We start from the raw sequence: 18,362 nt of genomic DNA on the forward strand, positions 1-18,362 counted from the left end.
CTCGCGGAACGAGAGAGGCGGACGGCCGCACGGGGAAGCCTGGAGGCAAGAGAGCCCGAGAAGCCCGAGAACCCCGCGCGCGGCGGGAGCCCAGCCCGGGCGCCGGAAGGGAGAGGGTGCCCCGCCTCCCGGCAGGGGGCGCTCTGGCCCCGCGGGCAGGGCTCGGCGGGGGGGGGGGGGCGGGGGGGCGGGGAGGGCCCGGGCCAGCCGGGGGCGGGGGCGGGGGCGGGGAGGGCCCGGGCCAGCCGGGGGCGGGGGCGGGAGCGGGAGCGGGGGCGGGGGAGGGCTGCCCCGGCCGCGTTCGGGCCCCGCGGCCGCCTTTATAAGCCTGCGCCATCGGACCCGCGCACCGACTCCACATCACTTCTGCCAGGACAGTCCTTCACCCACGAGCTCTTTGCAGGTAAGGACTTGACGCTGGCTCCGGGTTCCCCGGGACACCCGGGGTCGTGGTCGAGCCCCGGCCCTTCCTACATCCTCGTCTCACGCGGGGATGGTGACGAGGTTGGATATCAATGGCAGGGCAGGGACCTCCGCGCCCCCGCGCCGCTCAAGGCAGCCCATGCCGAACCCGCAGCCACCTGTCCCGCTCCCGCACTCGCACGGCGTCCGAGGCTCCCGGCTCCGCGCTGGGCCGGGCTGAAGTTGGAAGTGGCGCCCGCTAGCTGGCGAGTCAATGGGACCACGTTCAGGACCGCCGCTGCAGTGCGGGGGTCTCCTACCTCCCAGGCTGCACCCTGAGACCCCCCACCTTCAATCTTGGCACCTCCTTCCGGCGCCCGGTGACTGAGCAGCTTCTGTGGTACCCACTTTGGTCCGAGGTCAAGAGTCTCAGATTGCTCACCCCAGACCTGCCAACCACTAGTAGTCTTTAGAGCTTGCCACAGCTTTCAGGGGAGGGGGACTGGTCTTGCCTGGGTGGGCTTGAAAGTAGTTAGGACCAGAGCTGGGAGGAGTAAAGGGAGGGAGGCACTTGGGTCCTGGAGCCGCAGGGGTGGGGGCGGGGAGGGGGGGGTGAGGGCATCCGGCGTGTTGGCGCGCGTTTGGAACGGTAGGGATGGCACAGCAGCTTTAGGGCAAAGCCCTGGAGCCCCCTGAAGCTGAGCGAGCCTGTGCTCCACCTCTGAGCGTGTGCAGGTGAGTGGACTAGCGGGGGTTGTTGGGTCTTTGTCCAGTCTTGATAAGAAAGGGTTAAATGCGTGGTAACAATGCAGGGGCGGGAAGCTAAGGAAAGCCCCTACCATCCCCCACATTGTTCCTTCAGACCTTTTTTCAATAGAAGTGGGATTGGGGGAGGGGGGCTTTACCAAGGCCCATGGTGGAGGGAGAAAGCCCTGGAGATCAAAAGAGGGGCCAGTTCATGGGCCAGAAAGGGCCTTTGGGCCCCGGGGGAAAAAAAGACTCCCAGGTTGGCCCGGCTTCCCAGGGAGGCCAGGGGTTGGCTCCCACAGCAGTGAAGATGACAGCACCTGTCTGTTTATGGAATGCCTACTGTGTGCCAGGCCTGCGCCAACACTTCACATGCATCATCTCATTCACAAATGGGGAAACTGAGGCCTGCAAAAGTTAAGCAAGTGTGAGACCGGCATTTGAACCCAAACTCTAAATCCTACAGCCTTGGCCTCCTGCTTCCACTATACTGACCAAGAGATGAGGACCTGAGCCTTTGCTTCCCATTTCTGGCCCTCCTCGTGCTCAGTCTTGCCTGCGCCCCATGCCCTAGACCTGCCTTCTTCAAATCTTTAGTCAGTCCTCCCCCCACCCCACCCCCATGTTGTCCCTACATCCCCCACTCCACTCCCTGCCCCTGCCCTTCTTGTCCCTCTGCCTCTTTTTACCCCCCTGAACTCCATGCCTCTGAACTCCCTAAGCAGAAGAGGTTTCTGGACGCAGTTTCCAACTTCCCAGCCTCTGGGATGAAACAGGCTTGAGTGATGGCCCTTGAGTCTGTGACCCCACCTGTAAAATGAGGAGCATGCCTCTCAAGACTATTGTGAGGATTAAAACTGAACAGAAGCCAGAAACAAAAGGCTATCTTCATTCAAATATTTATCAAGCTTTGTGCCAAGCCCTCTTCTGGGTGCTGGGAATCCGCAGTAAATTAAACACACTTTTGAACATTCCCATAATGCAATTTCTTCAGGTTTTGAAATCGACATTTTAGCATTGGAATCAAGGAGTTCCCTTGTGGCACAGCAGGTTAAGGATCTGGCATCACTGCAGCGGCTTGGGTCACTGTTGTGGCACAGGTTCAGTCCCTGGCTTGGGGATTTCCACATGCTGCCTTGGGCATGGCCAAAAAAAAAAAAAAAAAGAATTGGAATCAAGGAATTCACAAGGAAGGAGGTTCAGATGCAGGAACATGGGTAAAATGGATCAGCCAGTATTTGGTTTTTCATGAATAGAAAAGGCAACCTAGGAGTTCCTGTCGTGGCTCAGCGGAAACGAGTCCAACCAGGAACCATGAGGTTGTGGGTTTGATCCATGGCCTCGCTCAGCAGGTTAAGGATCCAGTGTTGCCGTGAGCTGTGGTGTAGGTCGCAGACATGGTTCGGATCCCATGTTGCTGTGGCTGTAGTGTAGGCCAGCAGCTGTAGCTCCGATTGCACCCCTAGCCTGGGAACCTCCATGTGCTGCAAAAAGAAAAGAAAAGAAAAAAATAAAAAGAGAAAAGGCAACCTAGTTGCTGTGACCTTGGACAAGTGCTGTTCCGTGTCATGACCCAGTCTCTTCCTTTAAGTCCAAGAGATCAATAAATAGTGTCTATCAGCAGGGCGATCTAAATATGACTAAGGAATGCAGAGTGTTTAGTTGGTGCCTGTGCTTAAGAAAATATTGGCTGTAATCTGCTCTAGTTTCAGCAGAAAATGCAACCCTAAAGCTGGACGTAGGGTTATGTCACTGCTCCCGAGCCCTGGAAACCTGTCACCTACCGCCTCGGCCCTGTCCATTCCCTAGCGGGTTGTGATGTAGCATGTCATGTGTCCTCCTTGCCCACGCTCAGGTGCCACGTCCTATCATCCTAGACACAGCCTTGGCTTGAGCCTGGAGCTCTGTGCTGGGAGCAGGCCTGAGGCTCTCCTTGGTGCCTTCGGCCTTGGTGTGTCCCACACTTGAAATGAGTGAAACCAGACTCAAGTCCCGCCTGCCCCATGGTTTACAAACCCGACATTCCCTGCAAGCCACATGGGGTCCTCCCTTTACAGGTGAAGAAACTGGTCCTGGAGAGGGGAGGTGACTTGTCCAAGGACACAGATGCTACCTGGGGAGCTGGGGCTGGAACCTGGCCGATCACCCCTAGGGATCTTCTTGTGCCCATCTTTGGGGAAGAGGCCTCATAATCCAGAGGTAGGATCCAGTGGCGTAGCTCAGAGTTCTCACCTTGAAATAGGTCCAGCTGGAGTTATTAATACAAAACCCAGAGTTTGAAGAGAACTATACAGGAAGCGTGAGCAAAAGCTGGGCTGAGAACCAGCGCTGAGAAATCTCTGTGTGGCCGCAGGAATGCAAACTTGGTTTTTGAGCGCTACGTCGTCATCCTCGTCCTCAGTAGGCTGGAGCTGGGCTGTGCAGTGTTTATTTTATTTATTTTATTTTTAAGAGATGTCCTCACTCTAAAAGGCCAGCTGTGGGCAGTAGATTGGAGGTTTGGAGGTTCATTCCCAGCACTGCTGTGTGACTCTAGACAAGTTTCCTTCCCTCTCTGAGCCTCAGGTGAGGCTATCATCTATAATATGGGTTAATGAGATGCAACTTTGCAGAGTTGCTGTGGGGGCCCAGCAAGATCATAAATGGTTTTTCACCCCTCAGTGGCTCGGCTGGAGCTGACCCAGTGTTGGTGATTGTTGTTGAGACATTAATGTTCCCTGTGGGACAGCTTCTTTGGCACTACCAGGTGATCCACAAGGGGCAGAGGGAAGGCCCTATGTAGGTTACAAAGGCCTAGCCAGGAGGGAAAATGCTGGCTTGGGGGTCAGGATCTTGGGTTCCAATCCCTAGTTGTGTGACCTGAGGCAAGTCACTTCGCCTGTCTGAGTGCTGGGTTCATGGTGGGCCCCCAGCAACTTTTCTATGATGCTCAGTGTCTAAAGAACATTCAAGAATAGCCTCCATGTTTTTCCACCTCCCCATACCACCCCCAACATTTTCTAATTGCTCCCAGAAAAACTTCATGCTTAAAGTTTTCCATGCTGAAATTCTCAACCTCACTGTGGCATGAAATCAATTGTTTGCATTTAATTTGACTTCTCAAATTAAGGGGTAAAATTTGAGATGAGGGTAGGGGGTGGGTGGGGGGAGGAGATGAGGAAAATGAAGTTAAACCAGATGTGTTTTTGTTTAACTGTCGGATGGTGGTTAAACTGCCCGAGTATTATCATCGTTCTTTCTGAATTCCAGTAACCAGGAGTCAAGTTTCAGTAAAAATTGTAGTGTTCCTTCCTGGCTACTGTGGCCTTGTCGTTCCCATTATTATTATTATTATTACCATTTTATATTCATCTGAAGCCACAAAGTACTGGCTGGAGAGGAGACCTCATAGATGCCTAGAATTTCAGAGCTGGAAGGCATTTAAAGACTGCCTCTGTCAACTGGCTGCTTTGTAGACCAGGGAGACTGAGGCCCAGAGAGGGGAAGGGCTTGCCCAGGGTCATCCACAGGCTTTCTAGAAGGAACTGCTGGCTTGATTTGGGTGTGTCATTTCCACAGTGTATCCTTAATACATCTATTTTTTTTGAAAAGAAAGAATTACTCAAGGAAGGATGCAGGTGGTGTAGCTTGGTAGAAAAAGAACCGCAACTCAGGAGAATAGTGTCAAAGCCCTTGAGCTGTTGATACACTAGCTGTGTGACCTTGGGCAAGTCTCTTTCCCTCTCTGAGCCTCAGTGTCCTCCCCTGTGAACCAAGATGCCTGAAGAGCAGAAGCTGGGGGGTCGGGACATCCCTGATTTAATCAGTTGGCCCTCAAACATTTATGGCTTGAACTGCCCTCCTGAGGCAGCAGCTGGTGGGGGGGTGAGTGATTGAAAAACTTTGACTTAGTTGTCCGGGTTGTTAGAACAGGTGATTTTATTTTACATAAAAATAGGGGTTTCTGGCTTCTCTCAAAAGATCAAAGGATGTGGCCACGCTGGGCCGCATCCCTGCCTGGCCACCGTGGCTGGAGCTGATCAGCAGCTGCTCGGTCCACTTGACCGCAGTCCCGCCCCCACACCCCACACCCCACACCCCCAGCCCGTTTGCTTCGTCTCTGTTCCCTGCCTGCCTCCTGAGTTTCAGTTTCTGGGCTTGGTGCGCCAGGCTTGGCCAACCCTCAAGGCGCCCAGGGTAGGAATGCCGGACACGTGGACTCCGGTCCCTCTCCCGGAGGCCTGGCAGCGTCTCTGAAACATGTCAGCCAGGAGGAGGAGCTGGTCCCCACCAAGAGGCTAAGGGCCCTAGAGTTTGGAGGCAACAGAGCTTCAACCTGTCAGTGCTTAGGGAGCTGGGCCCGGGGCCCATCCCCCTGGGACAGGCAACCCTGGGTGTTTCAGTCTAGAGATTGCACAGCCCACCAAGAGAAGGGACTCACTTGACATCTGCCACCTCCCCTGCTGCTCCCAGCAGCCCCGTGCATTGCTGTCACTTCACAGATAGGAAACACCGCCTTGCACTCTGAACCCACAGCTCTCTCTTCTGCCCCCTTTGCTGGGGGCCAAGGCCCGGTGATTGAGGACAGGCGGCTTCACTGTGGTTGCACCGTCTCCTAATCTCGAGTCTGAGCTCTGGGGCAGCATGGGAGGCGGCGAAGCCTCCTGGTTAAAGCTCATGTGGAAGGCTCTGGGAGCAGCTGCCTAGTGTGAGATTCTAGAAGGTCTCCGCAAGCAAACTGCTCTGGGGGTTACGGGCTAAACAAGGGGGAGCCCTGATTTCCAACAGCAGCCACAGGCCCCTGGTCCTTGCACCTGCAGAGGAGTTCAGGAGTGACCTTGTGTGGGAAGTAGCTCTTTGTGGGCCCCGCTGGGTACCAGGCACCTTCCACACCATCTTGCATTCGTACCTGGCCCTCCCCACTGCTGTTTTGCAGGTAAGGCTCAGGGGACACCATAGACCCAAGTCCCTCCCCTAGGTGCCTCTGTCACCCTGCCCTGACCCAGGAAAGAGAGAGGGGAGGGACGGGGGAGGCTATTTCCTTGATGATTTTGTGGTGAGGCCCTGACCCTGGGCTTGTTTGAGAGAAGCATCTCCATTTTCTGGGATTTCAGTTTGTGATGCAGGCCTACCAGCTGCCAGACAAGCCCAGCAAACATTTAAAATTCTTTAAAGTATTAAGTGGCTTTTATTTGAAAAAGCTTAACTTCTGCCTTTAACAGGATGCGCCATGTGCCTTTGTTAAGCCAAGTTCTTACCTTCTCTGATCCACCTTTTACTTGTGGGCACTTTCTCAGACTTCAAGTTGAGGTTGTCAGGTCCCTGGCTGTCCCTCAGCTGTGTCAGGACTGGCTTCTCTGAGTATCATCTGTCTCTTCCTCCCTCCACCTGTCCCCACTTTGACTTACCAGCCTCTTAACCTGTAGTTAATAACTTACTCACCTGCCACATTCCGGGTAGAAGGGGTCTCAGCTGACTCCGAGACACCGCCCCTGCCAACCCACACACTCGTCCTTAGTGCTCTGTAGCTGCTGTTTTCTCTGCCTCGAGCTTCCCCCAGCACCTGCGCACACCACTGCTGATTAAAAGTCCGTAGAAGAGTTCCCGTCGTGGCGCAGTGGTTAACGAATCGGACTAGGAACCATGGGGTTGCGGGTTCGATCCCTGGCCTCGCTCAGTGGGTTAAGGATCCAGCGTTGCCGTGAGCTGTGGTGTAGGTCGCAGACTTGGCTTGGATCTGATGTGGCTGCGGCTCTGGCGTGGGCTGGCAGCTGTAGCTCCAATTTAACCCCTAGCCTGGGAACCTTCATATGCCGCAGGTGCAGCCCTAAACAAGCAAAATAAAATAAAAGTCCGTAGACTCTACCCACTAACACTGCTCCTTCAGTCTTAACAGCCGCCCTGGGTGGCAAGTGCACTTATCCCCATGTTGCAGATGAAGAACGTGAGGCACAAAATCAGCCAGCTGGGAAGTGGGAAATACACACCTGAGTCGCCTACCCATCCGCCCACTCCAGGCTGCTTCCTTCTTTGTGACAAACGATATAATGCATCTTCTCAGAAGAGTGTGGTTCCTTATTTTGAAGTCATTAAATGTAGTAATTCATATTTCAGCTTCCGTTAGCCTATCGAGGTATGAAGATATCAAAGTTTCCTCTCAAGGGCTCATCTGAACCCTCAGTAATTTTGGGAAATGCTGTGTTTTAACTTTCCTCCTTTCTTTACGACTAACATTTAATTTCTTCCTCTGTGTTAGGGACTGCGCAGATCACTTTGAATGACTTTATTACATTTAACTTGTTATCCTCTCCATTTTACAGAGGAGAAATCTATAAAACTCAGAGAAGCGGAGTGTCTTTCTCAAGGTCACACAGCTAGAAAGGAGTTCCCACCGTGGCCCAGTGTGTTAAGAAGCTTAGGTTGCTGCTGGGGGATGGATTTGATCCCCCAACGTGACACAGTGGTTTAAAAGGATCTGCTGTTGCTGCAGCTGTGGCTCAGATTCACTTCCTGGCTTGGTAACTTATATATGGTGTGGTGCGACCATAAAAAAAAAAAAAAAGAGCTTAGGCCGGGAGTTACAGCTCCAATTCGACCCCTAGCCTGGGAACCTCCATATGCCGCAGGAGTGGCCCAAGAAATGGCAAAAAGACAAAAAAAAAAAAAAGAAGAAAGAAAGAAAGAAAAGAAAAAGGTGATGAGACCCAAATTCAGGTCTCAGGCCCTCCTGGCCAGTCAGATTAACATCTGGATTCAAATTTTTGTCTGGACCTGAGCCCTCTGGGGACCTTGGTCTGTATGTTTTTCAGTGGAACCATCTCTCTCTAGGGTTTGCAAAGTCATGTGTGCTGGGAAGTCTCAGAAGGAGAGGATCTAGGGCTGGCTGGACAGCAGCTGCTGTTCTAGACAATGGATTTTGGCCTGGACACTCCCCTCTTCTAGTTAAGAGGAAGGAAACAATAGTCCTAGCAGGAAGTGTCCACAGGAAGCCAGAGAGGCCTGGGTTTGAATCCCAGCCCTGCCATTTCAAGCTGTGTGACCTTGGGTAAGTCTCTTTCCCTCTTGGCTTTCAGTTACTCTGCCTGACCACTATGGCTTGTCTGAGTGAGGCAAGGCCTTAGGACTTTTCTGATTCGCATATGGCAAATCATTGGCATACATGCTGCCACGTGCCTGCTCATACTCCTGTCTAGCAGCTCTAATCAACCACTGCCCTCTCCTTCTACAACCTCAAGCTCCTTCTTCTAAATACAGTCCTCCAGGCAGCCATTATCAACTCATTAGAGTTGGCACACAAGATTGAAAGACAAGCCTGAACCAAATTAGACTTGGGCATTGTGTGAACCGGAGCGGAGAAGGGACAGGCCTAGGGCGGGGCCCAGGTCAGACTGCTGCTTTTCCGGGTCTGGGAAAGCAGGAGGAACCCTGAGCTACAGGGTGCCGGAACTTGTCCCTGGTGTCCCTGGTGTCAGGTGGCGCGCCCATGGAGCCCCCAGCTGTGTCACTGTTCAGTCCTCGAGGAAGGGTGGGGGTGGTTTCTGGGGCTGATAACAACCCAGGCTTAACATGAGAATGAAAAGGAAGGGGCTGGTTTCAGATGCTCTGGGAAAGCCTTTGGCTCACCCCTTCCCCCACCCTCCGTAATTGTGTCCAGAGAAGTAGTAATACCAGTTACTGACGTTTGTTGAATATTTAGTAGGCACCAAGCCCCTCTGCAAATGCTTTCTATACATTCATGCTTTTAACCCTTTTAACAGCCCATTTTTCGAGTGGGGGGAAAAGCCTCAAGGATGAAATCATTTGCCCGAGTTCCTCCAGCTAGTGACCCAGCAGAGCAGCTGAGATGGGAATTCACATCCGTCCAGCCCTGAAGCCTGCCCCGCTCCCTGGTGCAGACTGAGCACTGCCAGACTTGGCCCTGGCTCTTTCTTAACTCACCGCCATCCCTTCTCACTCGTGACCCTGACACTCCCTCACCCGTGGAAAGGGCTCTTGCGCGTGCAGAGCTTTCTAGGTATGCAGGGAGGTAGCACAGGAAATGGCCCCTCCATGTTGCTGGTGAGAAACTTGGGCCTGGGGATTGCCCGTCGAAGAAACAGTAATGCCTGGGCCCTGGGATGGCCATAGGCAGCCTGGGACGGGAGATGGGAACTCAGGAGCATCACTCTTGAGGGGTTTGGCTTGGCCCCGCATTCTGTATGCACCAAAAGTGGTTTCTGTTTTAATCAGCCAGGGGACCCTAGAGTCGCTTTAATACACTCAACCTCACCTTCTAAGCGCCTATCATGATTTCAGTTTTCAAAGGTCTTTCTTACTCATAACTCACCGAATCTTTGAAATAGCCCAATAATGTATTATCTTCATTTTGCGAAAGGGAAACTGAGGCTCAGGTCAGATCCACAGCAGAACCAGCACTCAGACTCAGGTCAGGATCCCAGGCTAGTGGTCTTTCCCCAGTTGTGTCCCCTAGCCTGTCGCATCTTTGCTTTTGTCCCCTGCAGCGTCCTCCCTGCCTGTGTTACCAGTTGGCATCATGGCTGCTTTCCTAGCTTGCTTGGTAATCTTCAGCCCTTTGTAATATGATCACCCATGTAGTGTCTGGCTCTGTGCATGTTCCTGGCAGCCAGGAGCCCCATGTGAGTCATTCGTGAATCCCAGTGTCTACCAAGGTACCTTCATTCAGCAAGTGTCCAATGACCTTGAGTTAATGAAAGGCCGCCACACCTGGCAGGGGTTTCCAGAGCTTGGCTGGGCTTGGTTCCCCTGGGGAAATCTGGGAGGGCGGTCCTGCTGGGTTTGACACCTGAGACACCTCAAGCTGAGCCCAGCTGCCCTTCTCATATCTGCATTGACTTCATCTTCTCTCCATCAGTGACATCGGCTCATAAACGGTTGGTCGATGCTTGGCAGCAAGACAAGCTGGTTTCCCTACTGGTGGCTCAGGCGCTCAGTCAGGTTTGCGTTTCCCCATCATCATACCTCTGACCCATCTTCTTGTCCATCTTATTCGCAGATGTACCCTCAGTGCCAAACAACCTTCATTTCTTTAAAAATAATAACAGCCATCTTTACTGAACCTGTCTGTACCATGCATCCTGGTGCATAGTACCCACTTAATACATATTTGGTGAGTGAATGAATATTTGCAGGGAGTGACATCTCTTAGGAACTGAGACCTTGTATGAACTCCATGCCTCAGTTTCCTCCTGTGTCCATGAGAGGGTCTCAGAGGAGTGATTGACACGCATATCAATGTCTTAAATATGCCGTGAACCAGGCTCTGGTTTTTCTTTTGCTTTTGCTTTGTTTTGTTGCTATTTTTAGAGCTGCACTGGCAGCATATGGAGGTTCCCAGGCTGCGGGTCAGATTGGAGCTGTAGCTGCCGGCCTGCACCACAGCCGCAGCAACGCAGGATCCAAGCTGCATCTGCCACCTAGACCACAGCTCATGGCAACGCCGGATCCTTAACCCACTGAGTGAGGCCAGGGATCGAACCTTCGTCCTCATGGATACTAGTCAGATTTGTTAACTGCTGAGCCACGACGGGAACTCCGAGGTTCTATTTTAAGTGCTTCATTTATATTTATTCATTTACCCCTACAGCTGAGCCCCAGAGAGCCTGAGTAATGTCTCTTGGGTCACACGGTTGGTACCAAGTGCAAATATTTTGATGCCTTCCAGGGCACATGTATTCCGAGTAATATGATGTGGGGACCGCTTTCCCCCAACCTCTTTACATAGCACAGAACCTACGATCTGTGCCCCAGAGTCATAAGTAGTAGGTGAGTCCTGTGGTTGTTTTGCCCCCCCGCCCCCCGACTAGGATATGAAATGGATATCAAATGCCTAAACCCAGTGCCAACCAAGCATGTAGCAAGTCTTGTGGCCATCATCCGTGTAACAGACGCAGGTCATGCCCTGAGCAGAAAGGCCACAGGAGGGAGACCTGAGCCTGCTGGGAAAAGCCAGGAGAGCCTTCACGGAAGACATGGGTGCCGTCAGAATGACTGTAACAACAACAGCTCACACCTCCTGGGGGGCAGACCCTGCTCCAGGTGCGTCGACAGAGGAACTCATGTTATCCTCCTGTCGGCCCTAGGAGGTGAGGACCATTATTGCCAGCCCCTCCCCACGGATGATGAAACAGAGAAATGAGCTCACTTGACCAGGAAATGGTTAGTAACGGGCATGCGAATTCCAGCCATCAGCTCTGGAGTCTGACTGTACTGCCTCCTTACGTGAAAAAAGCCTCATCCAAATGTCCTCCTTTCTGTTCCCTCGCACCCCTGCTCCGGGCTGGCTGTTGGCCTGGGGGTGGGGCGGTGGGGGCATAACACGCTGGTACTACATCATCTCTGGAGTGGAATTTCCCCGTCTCCTGGGGGGCCCACATCACCCTCTGAGGCTGGGCCTGGGCGGAGGTTTCCAGGAAGGGAAGCCAGCCTACCACCTCACCCCTGCCTGGGGCAGCCCTAGCATGTGCCAGCTTCCAAAATCCCTGGTACTGGTCCCGGCTGACAGCAGCATCGCTCCTGATGGGGAAGCTCCACGACAGTCCTGAGGGAGGTACCATCGCAGTCTACAGTGGTTTCTGCCTGCTTCTGCAGAGGCAGAAACAAGGCTCCAGGTGGTTAAGTGACCTGCCTAGGGTTGCAGAGCTGGTAGGTGCTTGAGCTGGGACTTGAACCCAGCGCCTGGGGTCTTTCCCTCTGCCTCTCAGTCAGCTCTGAGCCAACTGCTTTTGGCTCTGGTGAGGGAACACGTGTCTGTCTTGGGGACTCTGGTCCTGAGACTCAGACCTGCCACCAGACAGTCTCAATTTGTTTAATAATACTGAGCTGTACTTGCTGAATCTCTCTGTGTGGACTGCTAAACAAGTGTTTGACACACCCTTTTTCCTTTGGTTCTTTTAACCTCCTTATAGGGTAGTTACTCCAATTCCAGCTTTTACAGGCAAAAAATGGAAGCATGGACGAGGGAGGGGACTTGGACAAGATCGCACAGTTCATAAATGGTTAAGCCAGAATTTGAACCTGGGCAGCCTGGCTCCACAGTGTGGTCCCATAATCACTTAATAAATATTAGATAAATCTCTGCAGGCCAGATGTATAAACTCTTCTTGAACCTGATGGATCTTCTGGAGCCTGACTCAGGGAGGGGGTGTGAGGCAGGAGTTGAGCAAGTGGCAGGAATAGACCACGGAACGCTCCCTGGCCCCCAGGGCTGAGGATACAGAGTTTATCTATCCCCTGTGTGATTCCGGGAGAAGGGAGGGACGGACAGGGGTAGGGGGTCCAGCGGGGCAGCCCCGGTGTCTCCAGAACCAGGGTCAGGAGGAGGCCAGAGCAATTAGCCTGACTGAAGCTACTGCTAACTGAGACTCCTTAGTGGGGGACTGGCCCCTGCCTCAGTCCAGGGCTGTGGCCTTGGGTCTGACCCTCCTGGAGTCCCATCTTAGGCTTCCGGAGCCTTCCTGGGGTGGGAAATCTCAGAGCACTGATTTGTTTGAGAACTTGGCAATTTCCTCCTTCGACACCCAAATCCCTGGGCTGGCCTGCCGGCCTCAATTCGCCCTTTTGGAGGAAGCGGATCCTTTCCTCCTGAGTAGCTGCATGATTTGAATTAGCAAGTATTTTCTGGACTGGCCCTGGCCAGACGGAGCTCCCTGGGCAAGGCCTCTCCTGGGGCTCCGAGGCAGGCCTGCCAGCCTCCCCATCCTGCAGCGTGCTCCAATCAGCGAGGGGAGATGCAGGGGAAACCGTGTCCCGTTGGCTTTGCTGGGCAGGCCCCAAACGGTTCCTATGGCAGAGGCAGTGCTGGCCTTAGGCTTTGTCCCCTGGCTGCCTGGAGTGGCTTCTGTTGAGGGAGGGAGGGGCTGTTCCCACTTCAGGAAATCCATGCTGGGGTGGCCTTTCTTGTCAGCTCACCTGGGTGTGACCTCTTGGTGCCGTTGGGCTGGAGAAAGGAGGAAGTAGAGTCAGGAAGAAGGAAAGATGGGTGCAGGAGAACATTCATTCTTTCAACAAACATTTCCTTAGCCCAGCTGCCTGGGAGACGGAAAGTGACCCTCCCAGGTCACAAAGGGAGATGGCGGAACTGTATCTGGGTCCCCTAGCCACCAACCAGTTTCTCTCCAGTATGCCCACACAGTCCCTCTGAATTAAAGCAAACACGTATTAAGCACTTACTGTTTGCCAGGAAAGTTACCTACTTGGACAGGAGGAAGGTGAGGCTCAGGGAGGTGACCTGGGTTCTGTCTGATTGAGCCTGGCCAAGCGACTGAACCTCAGTTTACTCATAAAATGGGGGCAGTACTTGTTTCCAGCTCCTAAGACTGTTGAGGATTCAAGGAGCTATAACGTGTGTTGAGCCCTTTCTATAGTGCTTGGCAAGATGGGAATGTTTACTGAGCATTTTTGTTTTCATTCATTATTTATGGACCCTGGAAACTTTGAGTGGATTAATCATGATCCTTGTTCAAGTACTTTCATCATTAGTCTGTAATGGCTCTTTTGTCTGTTTTTTTTTTTTGTTAGTAGTAGTATTTATGTTTTGGCTGCCCATATAGAGTTCCTGGGCCAGGGATCAGATCTGAACCGCAGCTGTGACTTACATGCTGCAGCTGCAGCAATGCCTGATCCTTTAACCCACTGGGCCTGGCCTGGAATCGAACCTGCGTCCTGGCACTGCAGAGATGCTGCCAATCCCCTTGCGCCACAGTGGGAACTCCATTGTCTATTATTAAAAATAAATTTAAAATACCTATGAACTTTCATCCAATACCAGGATTAGAACGTTGATATTATTTTCATCTTTCTTTGGGCCCCTCCATCCCTCTCCCATCCGCCTTTCTTCATGGGGGGTAACCACTATCCTGAGCCTGGACTTTTTTATTCTCTTACCTTTTTTAATATTTAAAAATTTTGATAAACATTTTATTAGTACTTTTATTAGCAGTATTATCCATAGATTTATGTATCATGTATATACCTGAAGTTTCTCATTCCCTTTATTTTATTTGACTAGTTTTAAAATGTGTTACATGTGTATCTATATATAGTATAAAAATGTGTATATTTTACTTTATGAAAGTGTATCATAATCCCCTTTACATAATCTGGGACTTGCTTTTTTCATGCAATCTTATATTATTGAGATGACCTAATGCTTGCACGTAGCTATGATCCTTTTTTTTTTTTTTAACTACGGTATAACATTCCACTGGGTAACTCCCTATTCCACAATTTTTATTTATTCAGTTTCTTGTTGATGGCATTCGAGTTGTCTTCAGGTTTTTGCCAGGGTAGAAGAAACACCTATGAATATTTATGCATGCGTTTTCTAATGCAGGCATGTTGAAATTTTTCTTGATATATATACCTAAGTGTGGAATTTTGGGTCTTAGAGCACATGATGATGTGCTCAGTGTCACAGGATGAGAGCAAACTGTCCTCAGTTTCTACTCCCACTGATAACATGTCAGAGATCCTGTAGTTCTACATCTTCCCTAAGTATTGCTAGACTTTATTTTTTCCAACCAGATAAGTATAGCGATTTCTCATCTTTTTTTGTTGTTGTTGTTGTTCTTTTGCTATTTCTTGGGCCACTCCTGCGGCCTATGGAGGTTCCCAGGCTAGGGGTCTAATCGGAGCTGTAGCCACCGGCCTACGCCAGAGCCACAGCAACACGGGATCCGAGCCGCGTCTGCAACCTACACCACAGCTCACGGCAACGCCGGATCGTTAACCCACTGAGCAAGGGCAGGGACCGAACCCCCAACCTCATGGTTCCTAGTCAGATTCGTTAACCCCTGCGCCACGACGGGAACTCCGATTTCTCATTTTTGACTTGATTTACAGCTCCCTGATTACCAATGAGGTAGAATGACTCTGTGTGTGTGTGTGTGTGTGTGTGTGTGTGTGTGTGTGTGTGAGTGTGAGAGAGAGACCTCTTCTGGAAATGTCTTTTGCCCGTTTTTCCCCTTGTCGTTTTTTGGGGGGGCTTACTGATTTGTAATAGTTCTTTATATCTCTGAGTCTAATCATGTTTTGGAAATCGAAAATCTAAAATTTATTATAATCTGATTTAGCAACGTTTTATTTAATATTCTGTGCCTTTTGGATCTTGTTTAAGAAAGTGTGCCTTATTCCAAAGTCAAAAAGCTATCACCTGCCTTTTCTACTAAGTATTTTATTTTATTTATTTATTTTTTTAGAGCCACACATGTGGCACATGGAAATTCCCAGGCTAGGAGTTGCATCAGAGCTGCAGCTTCCAGCCTATGCCACAGCCACAGCAACAGCAATGCAGGATCTGAGCCAAGTCTGCAACCTACACCAGAGCTCACAGCAACACTGGATACTTAACTCACTGAGCGAGGCCAGAGATGGAACCTAAATCTTCATGGTTACTAGTTGGGTTCGTTACTGCTGAGCCACAATGGGAACTCCCTACTAAGTATTGTATATTTTTTTTCTTTTTTTGTTTTTAGGGCCTCATCTGTGGCATGTGGAAGTTCCCAGGCTAGGGGTCGAATTCGGAGCTTAGGAGTAGAATTGCTGGATCATGTGATAAGTGTATGTTTAACTGCCGAACTCTTTTCCAAAGTCACTGTACTATAAAATCACCTTGGTCTGTTTTCTTTGTGGAAAGATTTTAACTACTGTTTCAGTTTTTAAATTCAGGTTCTTCGTTTCTTCTTGAGACAGTTTTAATATGCTATTTTTTTTAGAAATTTATGCATTTAATCTACATTTTCAAATTTATTGGTATAAGGTTGCATATAGCATTATCTTGTATTCTCTATAATAATTGTGTGTTATCTCTTCCTTCCTCTCTTTATTTTTAATTTTTAAAAGTTAATCTTGGCGTTCCCGTCGTGGCGCAGTGGTTAACGAATCTGACTAGGAACCATGAGGTTGCGGGTTCGGTCCCTGCCCTTGCTCAGTGGGTTAACGATCCGGCGTTGCCGTGAGCTGTGGTGTAGGTTGCAGACGCGGCTCGGATCCCGAGTTGCTGTGGCTCTGGCGTAGGCCGGTGGCTACAGCTCCGATTAGACCCCTAGCCTGGGAACCTCCATATGCCGAGGGAGTGGCCCTAGAAATGGCAAAAAGACCAAAAAAAAAAAAAATCTTGCCTCGTTTGACTTTTTAAAGGATCAATTTGTGGCTTCGATCTTCTCAATTTAATCTTTGTTTTTTACTATGTTGACTCCTCTTTAAAATCTCCTTTTACTTTCTTTGAGTTTCTGTGTTTTCTAATTTCCTAAGTGGACGCTTAGTTCATTAATTTTTAGCCTCTCTTTGCTGCATTGCATAATTTTTGATATATGATGTTTTATTATCTTTCAGTTCTAAGTAGTGTTTAATTTCTACAATGATACTAATTTGATCCATGAGTTATTTAGAGATGTTTTTAATCGCTAAGTGTATGGGGAATTGTTTATCCTTTTAAAAATTAACTTTTAATGGTAAGAGAATGTGGACCATGTGAAAATTTATTTAAAATATGAGACTTGTTTTGTGGCCTGGTATGTGATTTTTAAAATGTTTTGAGTGTTCCTGAAAAGAATGTGTGTGTGTGTGTGTGTGTGTGTGTGTGTGCGCGCGTGTGCGCGATTTGTTTCTACTATCCTACTTTTAAATTTCATTTTATCTTGATTTTTCTTTTTGTCTTTTTAGGGCCACACCCTTGGCATATGGAGGTTCTCAGGCTAGGGGTTGAACTGGAGCTACAGCTGCTGGCCTACACCACGGCCACAGCAACACCAGATCTGAGCCTTGTCTGCAACCTGCACCACAGCTTACGGCAACACCAAATCCTTAACCCACTGAGCGAGGCCAGGGAGTGAACTGAACCGGCAACCTCATGGTTCCTAGTTGGATTCGTTTCCACTGTGCCATGACAGGAACTCCTATCTTACTTTTTCTGTTTCATTCTATTGTTTATTACTCTTTTTTTTTTGGTCTTTTTTCCAGGGCCACACCCGTGGCACATGGAGGTTCTCAGGCTAGGGGTCTAATCGGAGCTATAGCTGCTGGCCTTCGCCAGAGCCACAGCAATGCTGGATCCAAGCCGTGTCTGTGACCTACACCACAGCTCATGTCAACACCGGATCCTTAACCCACTGAGCAAGGTCAGGGATTGAACCCGCAACCTCATGGGGTCAGATTCTCTAACCACTGAGCCATGATGGGAACTCCTGTTTATTTTTTTAAAAAAATCGTAAGCTATAGCTTTTCCCTAAAAAGACAAGATTAGCATTTCTTATACCCCTTTGTCTCTCTTCTTTCTCCCTTATACTCTTCAACAACATGCTCTTGAGCCCCCCATGATAGCATATTAAAATTGTCTAGATTTTTCAGTTTTGAGTTGCTTAGATATATAATCATCTTGTTCTTTGATCTGGAATTTTTTTTAAAAAAACATTAAATTTTACTAAGCTATCTGTTCAGCTTTTATAGATCTTTGGTATCATCTGTGGAATTTGTTTCTATTATGGAAGTAGTTACTTCAGAATTGGCTTTTGGAGGGGGGATGTTTTTGTGTAAACCTGAGCCATTGAATGTCATTTTTTGTCTTTTCTTTTTTTCTTTTTTTTGCCTTTAACATTTGAATGGCAGTTTAGCTGGATATAAAATTTCTTGGTTCAGATCCTTTTCCTTTGACACTTCGGTCAATTCAATTTGATACTTATTCCTTTATAAGTGATCTCTTTTTCTCTAGACTTTCAGAATGTTTTTGCCTTCTGAGAGCCACTTTAATATTTCTAAGTGTGTATTTTTCCTTATCTGTCCTGTTTGGTGAATTTGAGGCCCTTTCAAACTGAGATCTTTCATCTTCGTTCACAGTTATCCTCATTATTTCTTCAAATATCTCTTCCCTTGATTTATTTTCCTTTCCTGGGACTCCTGACGTCTAGATGTTAACACTTGTGTTTCCATCTCTCTTTTTTTGTTGTTGTTGATGTATAATTTCACTCAATACAACGCAAAGATCTTTAGTGTTCACATCAACATTTTTGACCAGTTGCATGACCTTGTTACCATGACCCCAAAATAAAATTTAAAAAAATTTTCCATCTCTCTAGCAAGTTCCCACACATCCCTTTCTGGTCTGTTTTTACCTCCTAAATTGCAGTCATTATTGTGATTTCTTTTACCATAGATTAGATTGGATTTTTCTAGAGCTTCACGTCAGTAGAACCATAAAGCAGACACTCTTCTATGTCTGA

The 18,362-nt window shown here is 49.5% G+C and overlaps 1 protein-coding gene across 1 annotated transcript in view; it reads left to right on the forward strand.

The window, feature by feature from the left end:
- The first annotated feature begins 271 nt into the window (after positions 1 to 271).
- Positions 272 to 18,362, forward strand: part of ALPL (alkaline phosphatase, biomineralization associated) — a 60,494-nt gene continuing 42,403 nt past the window's right edge. Inside the window, exon 1 of the mRNA XM_047792315.1 lies at positions 272 to 403. The gene's annotated coding sequence lies outside the window, so the exon portion shown is untranslated. The remainder of the gene's footprint in view (positions 404 to 18,362) is intronic.

The sequence above is a fragment of the Phacochoerus africanus genome, chromosome 8, assembly GCF_016906955.1.
Source record: "Phacochoerus africanus isolate WHEZ1 chromosome 8, ROS_Pafr_v1, whole genome shotgun sequence".
Classification (NCBI taxonomy): domain Eukaryota; kingdom Metazoa; phylum Chordata; class Mammalia; order Artiodactyla; family Suidae; genus Phacochoerus; species Phacochoerus africanus.